Raw genomic sequence first — 25,290 nt, 5'->3', positions numbered from 1 at the left:
GTCACAATTTCCCCAACTCTGTGAATTTCAAAAGTTGCTACTCCCCACTCCTTAGCTTTGGCAGCCTCTGTTCCCATTCTGCATCCTCTTTGAAGCAAAACTTAACATTTCCCCACAAACCAAACTCAATGTCAATTTTATTAAAAGTTTTTTTAAAGAGAGGTAGAAATGGAGGAAGTGGTTTACAATGTGATCATTTGGCAAGTAAGTTACCATTTTAAAATGCTACAAACATTTCTTTTCCATCCTGATACCTCTCCTCAGCGGCCAGCCTCTTGGTTTCCTCCTCTTCATCGATGGATGGGCACCCATGCAGCCTTTTCTTTTCCTTCTCCTCCACACTTCTTATCCTTTCTATCTTTCTCTGTTTTTGTTTTGTTTTGTTTTTAAGCAGAGCACTTTTGCTCTAGCATCTTCATTACGTACTGAAGTACTTCCATCCCATCTCAAGATCAGCTAACATTGGACTCTCAGGTGACTCTCAGAATTTATACTCAGTAACACTCAAGGGGTTTCAAAGGACATAAACATTTAGCTCGCATCCTCTAAGAAGTTAGTAGGACCATCTACCTTTATGGGAGGAATAAATAAGATATGAAACAGCCTGTTCCTAGCTTAGTGCCTGGCATACAGTATAAAAATCAGTTTTTACTCTTCCCTACTCTCAGATCTCAATTTTTGTGATTTATGATTTTAGCTCTTTATGTTCCAAGAACAGTCCTGGAAAATATCTAATTCACAGTTGGGTAGCATTCCCAAATAAGCAGTCTTACTCATCCTGGTGTTCTTTGCCCTCTCAACACGGTTGATAAGGACTCACAAGTGGGTTCTGATTACTTACACTGGTTGCCTTGGGAGCCAAGTATCAGGGAACAGGCTGATGGATCAAAGTACAGTAAAGACGATCTAAAAGGCTCTTTTGATATATTCTCGTTTCCATCTCACCATCCTTATCAGTTCCTACCCAGTAGCTACAAGATTGAAAAGCTTAAACTTAATGTTCTAGCTTAAATTCAATGTTCCAGGAGACTTTCAACCTGACAGCAGTAAAATATTTAAGTCTATTAGTCTTTTGGTTCCAGGAATTTCACAGAGATGCTTTTGTCAGATGATTTCCAGCAAGGACATATTAAGATGCATTTATCTCATCTGTCTGTGAAGACCTTGACTTAGAAACAGTTTGTTGGAGAGATTTGGCCATAGGGTCAGAGGTTTCTTTTAAACCCTCATCAGCCAGCTGATGACATTGTTTATGTCATTTGAAGCACTTACTTGCTAACAGAGATAGGAGGTAACTATTGATTCAAGATATTGACAGTACGTGGCAGGACTCGGTACTTGTAACCCAGACACTGAAATGGATTTTTAAATTAACCTCACTACACAATCTTCTCTTCAGCACCCAGATCTGGGAAAGTACTTCATTAACAATCAGATGCTGAGATAATGTTTAAAAACTGCGCCTACCTATGAGGGTTCCAATCTGGAACTTAGGGCTTGCTAAGTCACATTCAGCCACCACTCTGAATATCTCCATCACCCTCAATTATCCTAAATACCATTTCCTTCTTTGTGCTTCAGATCTGGCTCCCACATTCCCTTTGGAGATAAAGGCCTCTCTGCCTAATTCATTTTTCTCACCTCTGGAATGCACAGCCTAGTGCCTTACGCATACATGGTGGAAAGAACTCAACAAATATTTAAGTGTAAACAAGAAGTCAAATACTTACAAGATCCAGAATTTGGAGTCCACTGAACTTGTTTACAACTTTGAAATAAGAGTCTTGCACTTAGATCTCACATCTCAGGAAGCGAGCCAAAGATTTTATGTAAGAATACTCAAACTACTCCTCCCCTCTGATCTTCCGTCTTGTCACAGGAAGCACAGTGTCCTCAGAGACTGCCTTAATATATTGGAATATGTTCCTACATTCAGGGTTACATATACCGGTTCCAAAATGTTATCTTCTCAAATATAGCATGTTCCTCACTTGAGTCCTGGATCAAGAGATCATCATTTTGGATCAAGGGACATCATCTATTGACGTTTTCTTAGGAAAGGAAACTCAGCCCAGTCAACATGCACCTTGGGCCATCAAACAAACTCCCCATGTATAATAGGCCCACAAGGATATATCTGTGTGTAAGCCATAGAATCGGGGTAGCCAAGGGACATAAAACTTCTAGGATATTCCCCTACCAACCCCTTTCCTTAAAAGGCTGGATTATGTGAGGCATAATTTTAGCTACATAAATTAGTAGTTATGATGGCTAAGAAATCACCTTATCTGAGCTATTTTATTTCCTTCCTTCTTTCCTTCCTTCCTTCTTCTTCCTTCCTAAATCTGTAAGAAGGAACAAATAAGACTGTATTACTATGCTGTGCCAGGAGCTGTATACATGCAGCAGGGTCATATCTCTCTTGTTACTTTGATGCTGTTTTTTCATTAGCAAATGACATGATATTCCTGGTTGATTCCTCTGCCCAAGATTTCTATTAAGTTAATAGAAGAGATTAAATCAAGGTAATTGAAAAGATTTGTAATCCCTTTAATGCAATAATTCATTTCTAAATCTAATTACAGTGACAAGCCTAGGGCTTGAGTCATCTTCCTTCTCTGATAGGGAAGTTTTGTACTCAGCAGCACCCACATCTGAAATATCGGTAGTGTTTTCAGGCTCTGACTTTGGTAAAATAGAGTGAAAGCAGAGTTGCTGCCTACAGGTGTGCATAAGCAATAACTATTACAGAGATAACGGAGGACTTTTGGGGGAGCCTTTCCTTTCCTTTCCCCATACTCTTTGTAAATGGGCAGGCAGGTAAAGAGAGTCCCAGCTGATACATGAAAAATTCACTGCAAAAGAGCAGCCCACCCAAGCTAGAAGGAACATCATAGAAAGGAGGCCCTGTGTTTGAGGAGATGAGATTGGAGGAAGTGGGAAGGGCTGCCCCCCCTGAGGAGGGAGTTGGAGGGACCTCAGGCAGGAGAGTCTCCCTCAGTGGATAGCCTCCTGTCCACAACTTATTTTTTATTTTTTTGGAAATCATTTTGCATAGACATGCAACTGGGTATAGGAGTCTATGCTCATTCATACATCAGTGGGACTTACCCTAATCATTTTAATTTCTCAATATACTGAAAAATTGTAGGTGGGGAGGGGTTGCAGAAAGTATTATAAATGCATTCTATTTCTGATCTTTCATATAGACACCAAATTTTTCATCTAGGACATCAGTAAATTGTGAAATTATGAAATTAGCCACCAGAAGTACTGTCAAATAGAAGTTGGCAAAGATGGTTACTTCAGGGGAATGGGACTAGGTAAGAGAATCTAACTTTCCATTTTAACAGCTTCTAAAGAGGGGCACCTGGGTGGCTCAGTGGTTGAGCATCTGCCTTTGGCTCAGGTCATGAGCCTGGGGTCCTGGGATTGAGCCTTGCATCAGGCTCCCCATAGGGAGCCTGCTTCTCCCTCTGCCTATGTCTCTGTCTCTCTCTCTGTGTCTCTCATGAATAAATAAATAAAACCTTTAAAAAAAATAAAAGCTTCTAAATAATTCTAGAAGGTCACTCCTGTCAATAATAGCTTAAATAAATTGCAGTAGATCTACACCATGAAATATTATGTGGCCATTGGAAAGGGTGAGGTAAGGAAGACCTGTCTGTTCTGATGAATGATTCCAAGAGGTGGAGCTGATGACCAAAGTAGTTCCAGTACAATGTAGACGATATGATCTTATTTGTGTATGGGGGTGGGGGGGGAGGAATGCATATACATATGCAGAGCAACCTTTCTTCTCGGCTTGCCAGGATGCTCTTGGTTGGCCTTTTCTCCAAATGTAATTATTACTTGTGCTCCTTCTGCATTTGAAAGTGTCCCGGTTTAGACAGTCAATTCTGTGGTGACCTGCCCTGTCTGTGTTTGCGTTAAGTGTAGAAAGCAGTGTGCATTGGAGAAGGCAGAGGGGAGAACTTTTCTTCTTGACTGACTGTATTTCCAAATTAAATTTTACAATGAGCATGTAAAATGTTTTGGTTTGGCTTTAGAAATTTTTTTAGACAGGGATTTACAACTAATTCAGAAATACGTTCTCCTCATGAAAATTCAAATAATGCGTATAAAACAAAGTTGATCATCTCTCTTAGCCCAGCTTCCATTCCTGAGGTAAATCTATCGCCTCTTAAACGAATGCTGTATTTTTAGGTAAATGGGATCAGTTTGCACAGAGGCTTAACTTTATATCTTAGGGAACTATGCACACATCATCTTTTGCTTTTTAACTATTACCTAGCATCAATAGTGCCCTGAGCTTAATTTTGTTCCCCCAGAATTGATATGTGGAAGTCCTAATCCCCAGTACCTCAGAATGCCACTGTATTTGGAGATGGGGCCTTTAAGAGATAATGGAGTTAAAATAAGGTCATTAGGGTGGGCATCTGTATTAGCACATCAACACAGGGGAAAGACACATGGAGGAGACAGCCGGCTGCAAGCCAAGGAAAGAGGCTTGAGAAGTTACCCCAGCTGACATCTTGAGCTCAGACTTCTAGCTTCTAGACCTGTGAGAAAATTATCTGTTGTTTAAGTCATGCAGTACACAATTTGGGGAATGTAGTTACAGCAGCCAGAGCAAACTCATACACATAGTAACAAAGTACTCTAACTTACCTAACTGTCTAACCATTGCCTTATTGGACATTTAGAGGGTTTTTTCCCCTTTCCTTTTTTTTTTTTTTTTTTGACTATTACAAATAATGCTACTGTGAGACTTCTTGCACACTGTTCTTTGTGCACCGTTGTAAGACTTTCTCTTTGTGCACCTGTGTGAGAATTTCTCTTTGATACATATCAAGGAGTGGAATTACTGGGTTGAAAGTATATTCATCTTTTAACATTTTTTTAAATCCTGCTAAGTGGCCCACAAAAAAATGTCTGTAAAATGTTACTGCTACCAATACTATAAGGATTTATTTCTTTGCACTGTCAACCATGTACAATAGAAGCCATTTTTTAAAAACTGCCAAATTTGGAGGCAAGGAATTCTCAAATTTGGTATGTATTTTATTATATAAATTTCCCCTAAATGTTTGATGGTTATTGATTTTTTATGTGGAGTTTTGTATTTTTTAAAAAATCATAGCCTGTCTGTAAGGATTGTCAGGATGTGGTTGGGATGTGCTACCGGGTCGTGAATGCCAGTGGTAGGACTTCTGGACTTGAGGACAAGTGGTTGTGCAGCATGTCACTTGGCACCAGTGGGAGATAGGAAGTGGCTGACTGGCCTGGATGCTCTTTCTGCTCTTCCCCAACCATTACCTGATATTTGCCCCACGGCTCCCTCCAGCTCTTCAGTCAACCACTCAAGGTACATTTCAATCCAACTTCTATCGCCATGCTCTCTTCCTTAGATTTCAGGCCATGATCTTTCAGCCAAACATCCCCTCTCCTTTTAGGGGTTTTTCATAATTTCTGTTCTGTTGAGAGCATACCAGCTTGTTTGCTGGATGCCTTAAAACAATACACGACACGTGTACACACACATACTTCAGCCTGCCATCTTTCCCTCATCTGCCTCTAGGAGTGCATTCGAGAAGATAGATATGGATTTAAATCATTTCAGGAATTGAAAACCAAGTGGCATCCAGAATGACCTCCTGGCTGTGCTCAGTGTGCATTGAATGGTTTATGATGTGTATTTTTTTGGACAATTTGGCCCCCAAACAAGTGAGCCAACCACTTCATCCAATGCTTAACTAAAGAAACCACAATCTGTTCCAATGATGGAGGGATAGCTGCTCTGGGCTTACAAAGTAACCATAGGCTGATCTTCAGTGTGAGATCTTCCTACAGAATTCTCGGTGGCAATTTCAACTATGGGATATTTTACCTTCGTTGTGAACTTTAGAACCCACTGCTAACAAGAAAAAGGTGTAAAAACATTGTATTTACATGATCACTTATGATTTTTAACTATAATATTTTAGAGGAACGTCTAGTTGAGACAGACTGGAAGAAAAGTTTGCTTGAGGGGCAAGACCTGGAAAGAAATGTGATAGTGATTTTGGAGTGTGGAAACAATGGGTTGGAGACAGTGGCAGGTGAGAACCCTGACTGCACTTAGGGAAGTGGGAGGTGACATTTCTACCCAGAGCCTCCTCAGGAGCCCCATAAACTGAGTTGGAATGAAAAAGGACTTCGGGGCTATTACAATCTTTGAAATTATATTTATTATTGAGAAGTATATTCTAGATTCCAACAACAATCTTTATGTAGGAAGAGTATTGACTAATTATTTGTGTTTCTGCTTCCAGATTCCTGCCAACAATTGAATATTGATTTTTGCCATCTGTAACTTAGTGTGTCTCTCAGATTTGTTTCAACCAAATAATTGCTAAAAACGAACTTATCCAAATCTCAGATTAAATGTTAAACAGGGCAGAACAAAGACGAGAACTGCATGGTGCTTTGAAAGAGGGCACTTTACTTCCTGTAGTTTATAATCCTTACAATTTTAGAGATAAAATGATATTTCAGAATATCGAATGCAGCACTCCTATTGATGAGAAACAGCGACCTGAGAAGTGGTTTCAAGGGCTTGCAATTCATTTTTCATTTATTCAAGATATGTGTGTGTGTGTGTGTGTGTGTGTGTGTGAGTGGTTTAATCTATTACATGAACTTACTATTAGTGGAAAAGCCCAGATCCTTCCTTGATGCCAAGATCAGTGCTCTTTTTCACTGATTGCTCTGACAATGAATCATCAATCATCATTGTTTGAGTACAGATATTTATACAGCTCTTAGAGTCTCTACGTTACTTTCATCTACCTGCAAGGATATCATGGACTGTCTAATACACATTTGGTTGATATTAAGATAAAATTGACTATAGCCATCTCCTAAAAAGGAAATGATTTTGTGGGTTTAACTTGGCATGGCTTGTGTTTTAATGAACTTGTTGGCTCACTCCATCCGCAGTCCTGTTCCATTCTCCTTCTGTTCACCCAATTTAGGAACTCTCGTCCATTGTAATGACTCCCTAATGTACATCATCGATTCCTTCATTTCCGCAAGGTTTCAAACTTTTTCTTCCCATGTATACCACAGAACTCAAACAACATACTGAAAACCACTTTTTATTCTGCATTTCTACTATGTTTGATGTTACAGCACAATTTGCTTAATATTTTGGGCTGAAAACCTGAAAGGTTTCAATTTCCTACTTTACCTATTTTGTTTATCAAGCTCATTTTATCTTGTTTTGATAACACAATAGGCTCTTAACCTATTTCCATGTGTCCTTACCTGTGATGTGTAGTGTGGTTTTCCTGCACAATCTCCAATCTCCAGAGTGTTCTTTCTACAACACCAATCCAGTTTTTGCCAGATTCGGTGGCTGTGGAAACATTATTTTGCAGCATGCTAAAAGATTTTTGATGAAAAAAGCTGCTTGTTCTGGTAAGCAGAATTCTAAACCAGATCCTCAAGATTCCTGGCCCCTGGTTATTCAATCAAATACTAATCTCCTTACTGCTGTGAAGAGATTTTGCAGATGTAATTAAGGTCCCACACCAGTTGACCTGAGAATAGGCAGATTGTCCTGGTGGGTCTGACCTAAGCTCATTAACCCCTGGCCAGAGAAGAGAAGAGAGAGATGTGCTTTGGCTGGCCTAAAAGAAAGCAAGTGTCTGTTCTGGAAACTGTCTGGGGGTTGCTACGTGGAAGGAACTGAAAGGGATCCCTAGGAGTTCAGAGCAACTCCTGCTCAACAACCAGCAAGGAAATGGAGACATCAGTTTTTCAAAAGCAAAAAAAAAAAACCCTGAATTCTTCCAACAATGAGAATGAACTTGGTGGTGGATTTCCCTCCAACCCTGGAGTCTCCATCTGAGAACTTAGCTCGGGCAATACTTTGACTTCAACCTTGTGATAACCTGAGCAGAGAACCCGATCTTGCCACGTTAGACTTTTGACCTGCCGAACTGTGAGCTAGTAAAATGGGTTTTGCTTTAAGTTGCTAAACTTGTGGTCATTTGTTACACGATGATAGAAAACTCGTACATATATTCAGTTTTCTTTTGGAAATCCTGAGCTAAACAAAGTTAACAAATTTCCTCAAGAATTCTCCAGTGCATATAATGCTCATTAGGGTTCTTTGAATCTCCAAGAAGAAAATACATTATGATGTATTTCCTAAACCACAGACACCAGTCTGAGATGCTTCTCATTTAGTCATTCTATTTCCTCACTTTAAAACCTGTAATCACTTGTTATCATTTACCTCATAATGTTTAAATATCTTAATTTGACTTTGGGGAACTGGCACCCTGTGACCCCAGTGTAGATTTCCAGTATCGTCCCGTCATTCTCCCACATCCAACTTGGCTCATTCTTGTAGACCGAGTCATATTATTAGTTCAGGTTTCTTTGACTTTGCATGTATCTCATTTTTTGAGATACACTCAGGTATCTTTCCTGTGATGAGTCCCCATACCTTGTGCAGACATGCGTGCTGGGCTCTTTAAACTCTCATTGTACTTTGTTTATAGAGCCCTTCAGTCCCATGTCATATTATGTGATAATCACAGTTTGCCTCCTCCTATGGGATTGTGAGCTACTTGAAGAAAGAGACTATTTTTATTCATCGTATTTTATGACAGAAGTGAACCTCAGGCTTCATTTTCTGAGCTCACCTCTTTATAAAAATTGGGGCAACATTAGCCTGTCTCTAAATGTCTACATTTTTTTCTCTTAGACTCAAGTTTCAATTTTTTTTTTATTGTGTAACCAATCAAGGGAAGCAGGGGAAGTAGTGAAATGGAAAGAGGAATATTGAGGCAATCACAAGGAATAAAAATGAGGGAAGGAGCAATGTGTGGAGCAAAATTTCTGAAACTGAAAATCAAGCTACTTCTGCAAATCTCCTACTGGAATATTGTTCTTTTCTTTCATATACCAACACCGTAGCTTGTTTTTCTTTGGTTTCACACTTCACAAGTGCCACCTCTAACTTTTACTTCATTTTAGACTGAACTCGTGCTTACTGACTGCATTACACATAGTCACCAACTATGATCCTTTCATATATTCTTTTTTTGTAGAGTGCTTTTTAAAATGATTTTATTTATTTGAGAGAAAGAGAGAGAGGGTAAGAGGGAGAAAATGAGTGGGGGGAGCAGAGGGAGAGGGAGAAGCAGACCCCCCACTGAGCAGGGAGCTTGACTCTCGAGGCTCAATTTGGGGCTCGATCCCAAGATCCTGGGATCAGGACCTGAGCTGAAGGCAGATACTTAACCAACTGAGCCAGCCAGGTGCCCTGAGCCTTTCCACATATTCTAAGTAAGAATCAGTACCCCCAATATCCTTACTGGAGTCCAGTGAACATGTCAAACAAACTGAAAAGGCACCCTTAAAATTGTTCTCTTTCTGCTCTGTTTTTCTACTTTGTGGACTGATTTTAAATACTTCTATCTAATGTGGAAACTGACAGTGCTCCATAAGCATCCTCCCTCTCTTTGCCCTCCATCCATTGCTGCTTCTTTTGGATAATCTTTTGGATTACCAAATAGCCTTCTACATGTCTACACCTTCTCTTGCAGTTGGGTTGGGCATGGGTCTGCCCATTAGAATCTGGGGAAAAGGGAAGCAAACCATTCGAAGTCCTGGCCCATGAAAGATCCCACACACCCCTTTAGTCTGCTCTTCCCCTACCATGATGACCTTGGAGGCCCCATACACCAGAGGGCGCCATTTCAAAGTGGAGGAGAGCCAACTGGTTTACCTCACTTTGTATGCAACTGCTATTAAAGTCACTCGAGTTTGAGTTTAGTTGTTCATGTGGCAGAGCTAAGCCTTTACCTAACTTAGTCTGTTAAACATTTAAAATTTGCAAACCCATAAAAACTCACTGGCTGCAAATATGTAACTGAAAATAAAAGATGAATTTGGAAGAAGTCATTCAAGAAACTGCATTTTTTTTTCAAGTGAAGCTTTGTTGTTAAAATTTAAATGCTAAACAAATGCTATAGACGCCCAAGATTATAATTAAAGGACTCGGAAGGAAATACAGTTCCCACGCACAGATATAATTTTATCCAAGAACTAGGTTGTACCCCTTCCAGTATTCTTTCAGAACTCTTAATTATAGAGATTACTAGCTCAAGGAACAGGAGGTTAAACATCTGCTTCCTAAAATGAAGCCAAAAGCTTGAAACAAATAGGCTGAATCATACTGAAATTAAAGAATGAGAGGCTAAAATTAAATATCTCCACCAGAAGCTTATACTCCTATTGAAATAATCCTGTATCAAGGGCTCAATGGAAGGGGTACGGTTGGATAGTGAGGGCATCAAGACAGAAGTCTTCTCATGTAGCCGCCATTTTAGTTGAGAAGTGAGACCCGAAGAGGTGAACTGTGCCAATAACATTAGAACATCCCTAGCTGGTGCTTTTTCACCATTCCCAGCGGAATGCATATGGGTGGGATTGGGGTGGGGGTGGGGGTGGGGGACAAGGAGGCAGGCAGGATGGAGCTGTGCCATCTCTAAAACAGAGAGGAGACTGGATAGATGTGAGTCCATCAGGCCTCATGGTGGTGTCCATTGTGTTTAGTCGTTTGTCAGAAAAACACAAGACTCTAAGATTAACTCTTCAGGTAGAACTAAATCCCCACCTTCCTTTTTAATTGTATATGAAATGTGTCTATTAGAGTTTTATTTTAAAGCTTATTTTATATAAATATTAGATGCTTTTAGATGACAGAAAGCATATGTGGTTATATAACAGGTCTGTCCTATGTCTTTTGGTGTGTGATGGTCAGACAGGTGTAGTTACAAGAGGGGACACAGGACAGGCTCAGGGAAACAAAGTTTCTTCTTCCCATAAGTCCTAGAAACAGGAAGCACAGCACCTCTAGCAGAGCCACATGGAACAGCCTCCTGGGAGTTAGGAAACAAGGGAGGAGCAAAGGGAAAACCAAAAGCAGAGCCTATATTGGGCATTCCTCAGGAAAGATAGGTCAGGGCAGGGCAGGGGAAACAGGTCAGGACTGACTAGTTTGAGTATTTTCTGAGGGCTCTAAATTATAGAGATGGTCCTCAGATGCCTGGCCTGAGGTGATTAAGTCAGAGGAACATGGCCTCCTGGTGTACCTGGACAAGATAGAGGAGTGTATGGCTCTGGATTGATTCGTTTGTACACCAAATACTCATTTCCTGCTGAGCCTTTTACTATCCCTAAAACTTGGCTAACCAGGGAGGGGCAACCTCCTCAGCCAGAAAGGTTTTTAAGATGTCAAAATGTAATACACAGAAACAAAATTAAATATAAATAATAGAAAGCCAAGCAACACAGAAGCATAAAAATGAAACATTAACAATCTCCCCATACCCTCCCCCAAGCCCCTTTACACAACTCCACCTTATCTGAAGTTAAGTTAGCATTTTGGTTATATTCTTTCACATTTTTCTCTATGCAAACAAACATGTTGACTAAAATGTAGGCTATATTTTTAATCAACATGTAATTACACCCTATACATCTCTCTGCTACTTATGCTCTCACTTGACTGTATTTATTCTACGTTAATAATTGCAGATATAACTCATTACTTTTGACAGATGTTTAATATTTTATAGAATGGATATTCAAGTTTGTTCAACTGTTATTTCCTTACAGACATGTAGATTATTTTCAGTATTTTTAAAAATAATTATGCATATGCTTTAAAAAAATAACCACTGTCTGTAGATCTTCATGTTCTAATGCTCATTTCCCAGTGGGATTGTTAGGTCAATAAATGCACTGTAAATGTTAATAGAAATAAATAGATAATGACAGATTTCTTTTTCAAAATGTTTTAGCAATAGAAACTGTTATCACCAGGGTGTGAAGGCGCTAGCTTTAGCACATCCTGATCAGCCCTGGATGTTATAAATGTTTTAATTTTTAAATTTCTTTTTATTTTTTTATTGTTTATTTACTCATGAGAGACACAGAGAGGGAGAGAGGGAGGCAGAGACACAGGCAGAGGGAGAAGCAGGCTCCATGCAGGGAGCCCAAAGTGGGACTCGATCCCGGGTCTCCAGGATCACCCCCTGGACTGAAGGTGGCACTAAACGACTAAGCCACCCAGGCTGCCCAATGTTTTAATTTTTATAAATCTGATAGATGATAATGGCTTGTTTTCATTATCTTATCTTATCTTTTATTTTAATTCTAATACAGTAACATACAGTGTAATATTAGTTTCAGGTGTACAATACAGTAATGCAACATTTTTGTACCACACCTGTTGCTCATCACAAGTGCACTCCTTAATCCCCATCACTGTTTCACCCCTCTCTCCACCTACCTCCCCTCAGGTAACCATCAGTTTGTTCTTTAGAGCTAAGAATCTGTTTCTTGGTTTGCCTCTCTTTAATTCCCCCTCCTTTGCTCTTTTGTTTTGTTTCTTAAATTCCACAAATGAGGGAAATCATATGGTATTTGTCTTTCTGACCGACATATTTCACTTAGCATTGTATTCTCTAGCTCTATCCATGTTGTTGCAAATGGCAAGATTTCATTCTTTTTTATGGTTGAATTATATATACATACATACATACATACATACACACATATCACCTCTTATTTATCCATTCATTCATCAGTGGAGATGGACACTTGGGCTGCTTCCATAATTTAGCTATTATAAATAATGCTGCTATAAACATTGGGTGCATGTATCCCTTTGAATTAGTGTTTTTGTATTTGTGGAGTAGATAGCCAGTAGTGCAATTGCTAGGATCATAGGGCAATTCTATTTTTTTTCTTTTTGAGGTATCTCCATAATGTTTTCCAGAGTAGCTGTACCAGTTTGCATTTCTACCAGCAGTGTAAGAGGGTTCCCCTTTCTCCACATTTTCACCAACACCTGTTGTTTCACAAGAAACAAGGTGTTTTTTATTTTAGCCATTCTGACAGGTGTGAGATGGTATCTCATTGTGGTTTTGATTTGTATTTCCCTGATGACGAATGGATGTTGAGCATCTTTTCATATGACTGCTGACCATTTGTATGTCTTCTTTAGAGAAATGTCTGTTCTTCAGCCCATTTTTAAATTGGACTATTTGGTTTTTTTGGTGTTGAATGGTATGAGTTCTTCATATATTTAAGATACTAATTATCATGTATGTCATTAGCAAATATTTTCTCCTGTTCTTTGGGTTGCTTTTTAGTTCTATCGATTGTTTCCTTTGCTGTGCTGAAGCTTTCTATTTTGATGCGGTCCCAGTAGTTTATTTTTGCTTTTGTTTCCTTTGCCTCAGGAGATGTATCTAGGAAGATGTTGTTATGACCAATATCACAGACATTACTGCCTGTGCTCTCTTCTAGGATTCTTATGGATTCAGGTCTCCCATTTAGGTCTTTAATCCATTTTGAGTTTATTTTATATATGTAAGTGTAAGAAAGTGGTCCAGTTTCATTCTTACATGTTGCTGTCCCAGTTTTCCCAGCACCATTTGTTGAAGAGACAGTTTTTTTCCCATTGGATATTCTTCCCTGCTTTGTCAAAGATTAGTTAATCATATAAATATGGGTTTATTTCTGGGTTTTCTATTCTGTTCTTTTGATCTATTTCTCTATTTCTGTGCCAGTAGCATACTGTTTTGATGACTATAGCTTTGTAATAGAACTTGAGGTCTAGAAATGTGATGCCTCCAGCTTTGCTTTTCTTTTTCAAAATTGTTTTGGCTATTCATGGTCTTTCACAGTTCCATACAAATTTTAGGATAGTTTGTTCTAGTTCTATGAAAAATGCTGATGGTATTTTTATAGGGATTGTAATAAATGTGTAGCTTCCTTTGAGTAGTATAAACATTTTAACAGCATTTGTTCTTCCAATCCATGAATGTGGAATATCTTTCCATTTCTTTGTGTCGTTTCAACTTTTTTCATCAGTGTTTTGTAATTTTCAAAGTACAGCTCTTTCACCTCTTTGGTTAGGTTTGCTCCCAGGTATCTTATTCTTTTGGGTGCAATTGTAAATGGGATTGTTTTCTTTTTTTTTAAGATTTTATTTATTTATTCATGAGAATACACAGAGAGGAGAGAGAGAGAGAGGCAGAGACACAGGCAGAGGGAGAAGCAGGCTCCCTGCAGGGAGCCTGACATGGGAATCGATCCTGGGTCTCCAGGATCAGGCCCTGGGCTGAAGGCGGCGCTAAACTGCTGAGCCACCCGGGCTGCCCTGGGATTGTTTTCTTAATTACTCTTTCTGCAGTTTCATTATTAGTGTAGAGAAATTCAACAAATTACTGCACATTGGTTTTGTATTCTGTGACTTTACTGAATTCATTTATCAGTTCTAGTAGTTTTTTGGTGGAGCCTAGGGTTTTCTACAGATATCATCATGTCATCTGCAAATAACAAAAATTTTACTTCTTTTCCAATTTGGATACTTTTTATTTCTTTTTGTTGTCTAATTGCTGTGGCTAGGACTTCCAGTACTATATGGAATAAAAGTGGTGAGAGTGGACATCCTTGTCCTGTTCCTGACCTTACGGGGAAAAGCTCTCAGTTTTTCTCCAATGAGTATGATGTTTGCTCTGGGTTTTTCATATATGGCCTTTATTATGTCGAGGTATATTCCCTCTAAAGCTAGTTTGTTGAGGACTTTATCATGAATGGATATTGTACTTTGTGAAATGCTTTTTCTGTGTCTATTGAGATGATCATATGGTTTTTAGGTTTCATTGTTTTTCTAGTTTATATTTTTTTGACTACTGATAACACTGAGCATCTTAGACAAAAAGCTTCATTATTGAATTATATAAGAATACTAAAAACCATATTTTTCTCTTGGTCTCTTCTGAAGGTTTGTTCCCCCTGAGGAAGCTGGTTGAGTTACTGCACAGCACACGTAAATGCAGATCCTTGCTCTTTTTCTTACACGTCTGCATTATACCTCTTCTTTCCCCTGGAATAAGATGAAATAGAACTCTGGCCACTTCTAAATTCACTCGATTCAGGATATTGTTAAAATTCTATTTGTTATTATCTTAGGGGATAATGAAAAGAAAATAGCTGTCAGCTGCTTCCTTCTGAATGTTGTAATTTTTTCTTTGAGGAATTAATAATACATTGAATACACTTAGGTTTTGAACATACTTTGGTTTGAAATAATTTTGTGCTGTCCCTGAGATGTGATGACACCCTTCTTCTGTGGTTTGGGTATTGTTAAATCTTGTCTTGCTAAGCAGCATGAATCAAAGAATAGCATAATCAAGCCCTGGTTTCTCTGGGTGAGTCTAAAGTAAATAAACCTGTGACAACTGAAACCTGTCTTTTGATAAAATGGCCTCGGGGGGCGGGTATTGTTGAGGTAGCAATGGCCTTAGCTTAATAGCCAGGAGCAGCACCCCCTGATCAATATAAGGGGATGATGCTGAAGTGGTCGTATTAGAGTTTTCCAGAGAAACAGAATCAATAGGATCTAGCATCTATCTATCCAGATATTCATTTTAAGGAGTTAGCTCATGTGATTGGGGAGCTGACAGGTCTCACGTTTGTGTGGCAAGCCAGCAGGATAGAAACTCATGTAAGAGTAAATTTGCAGTCTTGAGTATGAAGGCTGGAAACTCAGGCAGAATTTGGATGTTGCGGTCTGGAAGCAGAATTCCTTCTTCTCCAGGGAACTTCAGTCTTGGCTCTTAAAACCTTCAATAGTTTAGATGCCACCCGCCCACATTACAGAGGGCAATCTGTTTTACTTAGAGTTAATTGATTGTAAATATTAATCACATCTAAAAATACCAGTACGGTAACATCTGGACTAGCTTTTGATAAAAAACAAAACAAAACAAAAAACAAAAAAAAAAAACGGGTACCATGTTTTGCCACATTGACACAAAATTAACTGTCACAATGGTGCATATTTTATTTGCTTCTGATGAGCTTCAATATTTTTTTTTATTTTTATTTATTTACGATAGTCACAGAGAGAGAGAGAGAGAGAGAGAGGCAGAGACACAGGCAGAGGGAGAAGCAGGCTCCATGCACCAGGAGCCCGACGTGGGATTCGATCCCGGGTCTCCAGAATCGCGCCCTGGGCCAAAGGCAGGCGCTAAACCGCTGCACCACCCAGGGATCCCTTCTGATGAGCTTCAATGATACAACTGCTATTTGTTTAAAATTTAAAATTTAAAGCAGAGCCTGGATAGAGTCGAGCTATAGTCCAAGAGAGATCGCTAATGTCGCATTCATTTCTAGCATTATCTAGCTCCATGAAAAAAGCAAATGCAGAGACCATGAACATATCCTGCTTTGGGAAAGGAGTAGGAACGTAAGTAGAGAATGTGTGATTTTCCTATCCTCCAATGTTCTTTTTTTTCATCCTTTGTCCTTTAACCCCAATAAATTGACCTCTTTTACTTTCTAAAATAGCTGTGTTAAGAGTACTCGAGTGAAATGGAGTGCTTTTCTTAGGAACAGTTTTTCCTGTTGTTGGGATAAGAAATTCTGGAACATACAGATAGATTTTAAGTAAACTGGGATCCCTGGGTAGCGCAGCGGTTTGGCGCCTGCCTTTGGCCCAGGGCGCGATCCTGGAGACCCGGGATTGAATCCCACATTGGGCTCCTGGTACATGGAGCCTGCTTCTCCTTCTGCCTGTGTCTCTGCCTCTCTCTCTCTCTCTCTCTCTCTGAGACTATCATAAATAAAGAAAAATTAAAAAAAAGAGATTTTAAGTAAACTTTACAATTGAATTGTTGGCCTTAGCATCTGTATCTATCAAATTTGGGGAGATTTTTTAAATCTCCACTTCTCCTTCACTCATGTAATTAAAAAAAATAATTTATTAAGATGAAATTCACATAAGATAAAATCAATCATTTAAACGCCAAAATTCATTGGTGTTTAGTACACTCACAGCGTCGGGCAAGCACCATTTTCTGTCTAGTTTCAAAACATTTCAATCATTCCAAAGTAAAACCCTAAACCATTAAGTGATCTTTCCATCTAACCTCTGGCACCACTAATCTGTATCTGTGGCTATGGATTGATTTATTATGGATATTTCTTATAAATGGAATCATGCCATATATGACATTTTGTGTTTGGCTTCTTTCACTTTGCATAATGTTTGGAGGTTCATTCACGTTGTAGCATACAGCAGTATTTCATTCCTTTCAATAGCCAAATAATATCCCATGCAATGTATATACTGCAATTTTTTTATCTTTGTTGGTGGACATTTGCGTTATTTCCACTGGTTATTCTAAATAGTGCTGTTGTTATGAACACATGAGTACATGTTCTTGTTTGAGTACTTGTTTTCAACTCCCCATATAGTGATTCTATGTGTAACCCCTTGAGAAATTGTCAAAGTGTTATCCACAGTGGCTGCATCATTTTACATTTTCATCAGCAACATACAAAAGTTCCAGTTTCTCCACATGTTTGCTAACACTTATCTTTGGTTTTGTTTTTAAATTTTACTACCTTCCAAACATCCTAGTGGGTGTGAAGTGGTACCCTATTGTGGTTTTGATTTGTATATCCTTAATGACTAATGATATTGTATATCTTTTCAAAGGCATTTGTACAGTTTTAATATTTTAATTTCATCCTGCATCTTAGGTACATGACAGAGTTTCTCACCTGATGGAGCATAGCACAGTCACAGATATGCCAAATTATCGACACCGTTAGCCTGTACTGGGGGAGACAGGTGGCAGAGTCCACGGGGTCATTCATCTCAGGCTGTAAGCAGACTCCTTCTCTATCTCCCCTGGCCCATGTAATTTTATCATTGTTTTATGTGTGCCAGTAAATGAACAATTTTGGGAATACTGGTTTAAGGGGGTATAGACAACTGTAATTATCTTGATCTATCCTAGTTAATGGATAACAAGCTGACTCAGAGATGTTTTATAGAATTGGAATTTAGTTATTTCAGAACTCATAACACCAGTCTTTCTATAATGGCTCACTGGGAATACCATCCTTAGACTACATTCCTAAAAAGGGCATTATGTTAATGGAACTAGAAAAGCCTAGTGATACATTATAGTAGTCATGATAAATCTATGCAGTCATGATAAATCTTCTAACTATTCTGTAATGCAGCTTTCCTAATGAAGGCCAGCTTTATTTCAGAAATTATTAAAAATATATTTTTTAATATTTTTTTGTATTCATGCCCCTCCATTAGTTATGATGTATCTAGTAAGATGAAGAAGGGGTCTTTACCTAAGAAATTATTTGGGATAATCAAGGCCTAAAGGTTTGTTTGTTTGTTTGTTTTTGTCAGTTTGACTATTTATATTGATCGCATTAATCATTTCTTGGCCAAATTTCTTCTTCACATTATTTTTTTTTTAGTGTGTCAGAGTGTGTATGGTATTTGTGTGGTTTGTTTATGGTACACGTGTGGTGTGTTGATATATGTGAGATGTATGTGTGGTGTGTTTGTATCTTAAGTGTGGTGTGTGTGTGTGTGAAGTATACATGTGTCGTGTGTAATGTGTGTGTCTAGAATATGTGTGGTGTGTGGTTTGTGTGTGCTTTATATGTGCTGTGTCTGATATATCTGTTGTGTGTGTGGTCACGTTGCTTTATGTGTTATACATGTGTGAATAATTTGTTATGTATTGTGCATGAGTATAAGGTATGGATCTGTGTGCATGGTATATGTGTGTGGTGTGTGTGTTGACAATATATCTGGTGCGGGTGTGATATATATGTGTGGTATATGTGGAGTATGTAGTATATGTATCTGTGTATGTGTAGTATGTGTAAGGTATCTGAGTGTTATTTGTATGTATTTGTATTTACTGTATGTCTGGTGTCTAGTATCTCTGTGGTATGAGTATGTAATATATGTGTTGTGTGTGGTGAGTGTGTGTGTTTTATGTAAGAGTGATTTGAGGGATCCCTGGGTGGCGCAGCGGTTTAGCGCCTGCCTTTGGCCCAGGGCGCGATCCTGGAGACCCGGGATCGAATCCCACATCAGGCTCCCAGTGCATGGAGCCTGCTTCTCTCTCTGCCTGTGTCTCTGCCTCTCTCTCTCTCTCTGTGACTATCATAAATAAATAAAAATTAAAAAAAAAATTTATATAAGAGTGATTTGAGTGTGGTATACGTGTGTTGTATGTTTGGTGTGTGTGTGGTATATACATGCCCTGTGTGGTGTATGTGTGTTGTAGGTGAGGGTGTGATTTATTTGCCATGTGTGGCTGGTGAATATGTTGCATATGTGTGGTGTGTGTGTGCTATATGTATGATGTGTGGTTTGTGTATGTGTGGTATATGTGCAGGAAACAGTATATATGTGTCATGTCTGAATTTCACACTATTTGTAAGCCATAATAGTTACAAGGAGGGAAATCCATTTTTATTTTTCATTTAAAGAGCAAAATGACTGTGATAGGAATATATTACCTTAAAATATTAACTCACCAACAATGCCAGAGCCCTATGATCACCACAATTATAGTGAAAAATGATATTTTCCATTTCTGTGCCTTATACAATTTCGTTTATAATATATTTGCCTTTGGCCTACCTAATCTGGTTTTAAAGGCTTTAAAAGATGATAGGAAGATTCTTCTTTTTTAATCTAAATATCTCATGTCTCTCTAAAGAACATACTGTATGATATTGCCAAGCAGGTAAACTTTTAAATTCATCAATGAGAAAGTAAGGAGTAGTTTAGCAACTGTGAAAATAGAAGATTTTGGATATTAAAATCAAAGGTCATAATAATCTCAGTACTAAATACTGAATGTCCCTAATACAAAGGGACAGTGTCAATAATACTGTTAAAATTCAAATGATTTTATTCAACTAAGATACGGTTCTTATGGAGCCTATGTACTATATGTGAGTGTGTGTATGCATGTGTGTGTGTGTGTGTGTGTGTGTGTGCAAATCCTGGTTGGAAGAATGGGTGTTCCCATGATTAAATAGGACAGCGAAAGTATATGGGTAAAGTGGCATTAACTACTGAAAGAAGAAAGACCCGTGCATCTTAGTAGTCTAACAGAAGAGTTTATTTTTACTAGTATAAAGTCCAGCTGGGTTTGGGCATTACTCAGACTTTGTCACTCAGAATCTTTTCTGTTTTATTTTTTACTGTTTGAAGTTTAGACACAGCTTTTTTAACCCTGAGGCCTGAAGTTTCTGGACGAGCCCCTATCATTCCTGCTTGCCTACCAGCCAATTCTTGCTTAAGCTCCTCTCTGCTGCAAGGATCTCAGCCTGTAACAGCCAATACTCACTGCTAGCATTGTTTCCCGGCCTCTTCCCTTCAGTTGGCAGCTAGTAGACAACCTTCCAAGTTAAAAGCATTGTCCTGCTCGCCTTGGATCCTCAGTCTCCCAGCCTATCCTCAGTGTCTTTTCCTCCCACTGCCTGAATCCTAAGTTAGACTCCAGGTTTGGGTTAGACTGGTGCTCCATTTCAATGTACCAATTTCTGTATTAATTGGAGAAGCATAATCACTACAAAAACATAAACCCCTACACCCCCATTGCTGGAGAGAAGCCTATTTCCTGCTCACCTGCAGTCCACAAGGGGATTTAGGAGGGGAATTACAGTTCAGATTTAGGTGAAAATTAGGGTTTGCTTCAAAAAGAGGTGAAGGAGATTTCAAATCATACTCATTTTACTGAATTTCTGAAAAAAGCCAGCTTTTACCTTAAGTGCATGATATCTTTTTTTGTGATTCACATTTTATTCAAAAGCCTCCAGCTCTTAGAAGTTGAATGAAATGCCAGATCTCATAGAAATAACTTCTAAAAACTTTTTTTTTTCTATACTGGCTCTTTCCCATTCTTTTAAAGCATCAGAATGGGACTGTTCACAGGTATGGGAGGAATCACTGATCGTGAAGTGAATAATGAATACAGCCTCACAACAGGAACTCATCCATGCTGATGTGAAGCAAGAGAGAGGCTGAGTGTGTCAAAGGTAATCAAGGCTTCATGGTTAGAAGTCAGAGCCTCACTAAAATCTCAGCTCCCCTATTGACTAGCTCTGTGTCCTAGTTGCATTTCTTAGCCTCTAGCTTTTAATATATTCGTAACCTCCCTGCAGAGCTAAGCAGGGAGGATCATAACTTTCAGGATTTTACTCTGCTATTTAAGAAAAAAAGGGTAGACACTGCTCTTAAGAAACCAATGATCTGGGTGCTAAGTGTACTTCCTGCGACTGTGGTATCATTCACACCAGGCTTTCTTAGCAGAAAAAGCTAAGATATAGATGTATGTATATACATTCAAATACATGCTTGTGCATACTTGTGTGTGTATGCACATACATATCTTGCACATAATTTCAGTGTTTTTCACTTGCGTGCACACTTGGATTTGTTTTAGCAGAATTTCTTCTTTTTTTTTTTTAGATTTTATCTATTTATTCATGAGAGACACACAGAGAGAAGCAGAGACATAGGCAGAGGGAGAAATAGGCTCCCCACTGGGAGCCTTACATGGGACTCGATCCCAGAATCCTGGGATCACGCCCTGAGCTGAAGGCAGACGCTCAACCACTGAACTACCCAGGTGTCCCATTAGCAGAATTTCTGTTTTGATTTGGTAGGCCATTTTTTGCATGACACTACAGATATTCAGCTAGCAAGAGTCCAACTAGCAATGAATTAGGAGGTATCTGGTATAAAATAAACCTCAGATAAATATTTTTGTGTCATTTATTATAAACATGGGTGGCATAGATTAGTCCACCACGAATGGTGTAGATTTTTCCTTTGCTTTTAGATAAATAATTGGAAGAATGTGATTAATGAAAATAAGAGTTACAAGTCAGAGTCATAAACAGAATCTATGATACCCTCATATCCCTGGAGCACAAATTATCATGTATTCAAAGAAAAGTATATGTCTGGTATGCTTAAACCTCAAATATTGTCCTTTTTGAAAAAACAAGTTGAGATTCCTGTTTGGAAGGTGAAATACCCCTCATTTCTGAAAGGAATATGAACCTGTCAATGGGAAGATTGCCCTAGGGATTATTCCTAGCTAGAGTATTGTCATACCTTTGCTAAATATCTCTGAATAGGAAACTAGCTACTGCAAGGCAAAATGTTATTCTACTATATTATTTATTAAAGTAACATTTATTATTACCTTAGAGAAAATTAAGGTATGGGATGCCTAGGTGGCTTAGTGGTTGAGCATCTGCCTTCAACTCAGGTTGTGATCCTGGTGTTCTGGATGGAGTCTAGCCTTAGGCTCCCCAGAGAGAGCCTGCTTCTCCCTCTGCCTATGTCTCTGCCTCTCACTCTGTGGTCTCTCATGAATAAATAAATAAAATCTTTTTTAAAAAGAGAGAGAGAGAGAAGAAGATTAAGGTAAAATGATAGTGACTTTCATACTGTCAGAAGTCATTTCTCAAACCCATGCTATTGATGAATGTGATATTGATCAATAAGTAAGCAGCTCACAGATATTAGTTTATTTTTGTAATATCTTAAGCCAATTTGATAGATTTTTACTTTATAATGAACAGAATATTGAGCATACATGAGCAGTAAAATTAATCATTAACCTAGGGGTCATGAAAAATTAATTTGGAAGGAGTTGACAGCTATCATGTGGGCCATTATTATTTCAGTGGAGACAAACTTGCTGATATTTGTCATTCTACTATGAGATAATAGAATATTTGTATGCCTAGTGTTCTTGGCACAGAGCTCCTAAATCCCTTGTAATTTCGTAAGTGATAAGAGCACTAAGAGAATCTTTTGTTCTAATATTTGGTCTCTGACCCTGGATCCTGACACAGAGCTCTTAAGTCCCTTGGAGTTTCCTGTGTGCTAGCAGTGTCTTTTGTTCTAATGAGATGATTCTTGGTGGGCTCCTGGGTGGTGGGTGGTCACCAGAAAGACCAAACCATGATTAGAAGCTTGAAATTTTCATCCCACCCCCATTCTCTGGAAAGAGGATAGGAATGGAGATGGAGCCATTGATCAATCATGCCTATGTGATGATGCCTTTCATAAAATTCCCACTCTCCCATCTGGAGAGTGGCAGTAAACACATGGGGTGCTGGGAGAGTGGTGCACCTGGAGAGGTCATGGAAGGTATGCACCATTCCCCCCACCACCACCCCTGAACCTGCTTTACACAGTCTCTTCCATCTGGATGCTTATCTGTATTTCTTATCCTATCTTTTTATAAGAAGTGAGTTAACCATATCTCTGCCTTTGGTGAGTCACAGTAGCAAACTAATTGAACCTGAGGAGGGGATCATGGGAACTTGCAGTTTATAGCTGATTAGCCAGAAGCACAGGTGACAACCTAGACCTGCTATTGGGATCTAAAGGGGCAGTGTTGTGGGGCGCAGCCCGTAACCGGTGGGCTCTGAAGCTATCTCCAGGTAGAAATTGGAGTTAAACTGTAGAATCCCTACCAGGCGCAGACAATCTTCAGTGGGGGGAACTCTTGCACACATCTGGTGCCAGAAGTGTCGTAAGTGGGGTAGCAGTGTGAGAATAAGAAAGTAACATACTGGAGGAAGAGTTTAGTTTTTCCTGTGCAACTACCATATTATATTTGTTAATGTTAATGAAAAATGTCACATGCTTTATAGCCAGTGTTGTTATTAATCATTTTTGGTACATAATTAAGTTGTGTTTCTGTATCTTAAAATACTGTTTATAGGATTTCACTTATTAATTTTAGAGAGAGTGGACATGAGTAAGGCAAGGGGCAGAAGGAGAGAAAGAATCTCAAGCCGACTTTGCACTGAGCTTGGAGCCCCATGATGTGGGCTCACAACCCTGAGATCATGGCCTGAGCCAAAATCAAAAGTGGATGCTTAGCTGACTGAGCCACTCAGGTGCCCCTGTATCTTAAAATATTTTTTATCATTGAGTATTGGTATTAGAATCTCATGTGCACAACTAACTGTATTTGGTAGTTGTCTTGTGGCCAGAGAGAATTAATGAAGTCTCTCTGTGTCAAACTATAATAAGAATTCGGGCATTGTCCCTGTTTGATATGAATTTAAGTAGTCTTAGAGTGTAAATGTTACCTAGAGATGCTCTAATATCATTCTGTAATTTTATAGGCAATTTTACGAATGAGGGAATTTGAGCTCAGAAAGGTGACATTAACTAGTTTAGAATCATGATTTCGTGGAAGATCTAGATCCAGAATCCAGGCATGGGTCACCACATGCCTCCTGGATAGCAGGCCCTCCTTGAATGTAAGGAATAAGTGAATGACGTGTACATGATCTGATCTATATATCGGGTGTCAGAATAAGGGCCACCCAGGATATTATGATCTAAAGGAAGAACTCAGCCTTCACAACGCAAAGAGGCTGCAGATGGTAATTTTAAGGAGAGTAAGAAAAATATTTTGATTTACCTTTAAAAGCTCTGACTCTACTTTCTCTAAAATTAGTTGCATCGATAGCCATTGCAACCCTAACAATAGTATTAGGAATATGTTTTTATAGATGGGGATCTTATTTTTTTTGGGGGGGGGATCTTATTTTTTAAATAGCTTCATTTCATAAGCTGCAGTGTGTTAGCTCTAAAAAAATCAATTAAAATTATGTTTTGATCCTTTCTTGTTTGGTTGGTTGAATGTTAGGCTGTCATTTATTTATTCTTATTGGTGGTCTAACAATCAGTGCTGCCTAGAATACGGCAAGTTTGCTAATAATGCTAATTAAATTACATATTTAGTTTTTTTTTTTAAATCATTGATCATCCACCTTGATGTTGGCCTGCTCATTATACCCCAGAGCCCAGAAATATGCTTCTTTTTTGTACATCAAGTATATCCACTTAGCATTTAGAATTAGCATGGGTTTAGTTCCCTTTAGACATTTTCTTTTCAATTGTACAAAAGGACGACTAAAATAACCAAGATTCAAAAGACTTTTTATAGAGCAGATATAATGAGCCTGATTCTCTGACTCACAGGTCACAGATGGATCCTACTGTCAGGCTAGCTAGAAAGGAAGAAAGGTAGAAAACAACTTTTTCTTGCCTACTGGTCAGAAACAGGAAGCCACCTTATTTTTTCAGTTCTTGGAGCATAAGGCATACCTGAGAACAGAGCTGTTCCCCGAGCCCCTATGATTTCCTGGCCTACTCCCTTTTCAGAGAAGCTTTTGTGAAGTCACACAGAAGGCTGCAGACCCTCAAGAGCCAAAGTTCTAGAACAGCCACCAGGCAAGACTTCTCTTCATTTGCTCTGTAGATAGGAGGGGCTTCTCTGGGCTCAGGGAATTTGTAGGGTCTTTGTGGTGATCATTTCAGACAAAAGA

General features: G+C 38.8%; 2 long non-coding RNA genes across 2 annotated transcripts in view; one reads left to right on the top strand and one right to left on the bottom strand.

The window, feature by feature from the left end:
• Positions 1–25,290, top strand: part of LOC111090319 — a 92,580-nt gene that overhangs the window by 20,311 nt on the left and 46,979 nt on the right. The gene's annotated exons all lie outside the window — the stretch shown is intronic.
• Positions 135–25,148, bottom strand: LOC111090318. The gene is made up of 5 exons (XR_005371569.1): positions 25,070–25,148; positions 7,309–7,399; positions 2,284–2,345; positions 1,731–1,998; positions 135–570 (listed from the first exon to the last, which is right to left on the bottom strand). It is a non-coding gene; the product is annotated as an uncharacterized LOC111090318 (long non-coding RNA).

This window comes from Canis lupus, chromosome 16 (genome assembly GCF_011100685.1).
Source record: "Canis lupus familiaris isolate Mischka breed German Shepherd chromosome 16, alternate assembly UU_Cfam_GSD_1.0, whole genome shotgun sequence".
NCBI classification, from domain to species: Eukaryota; Metazoa; Chordata; class Mammalia; order Carnivora; family Canidae; genus Canis; species Canis lupus.
Note: the sequence above shows the minus strand (reverse complement) of the source record. Positions and strands in the feature narration are given on the sequence as shown.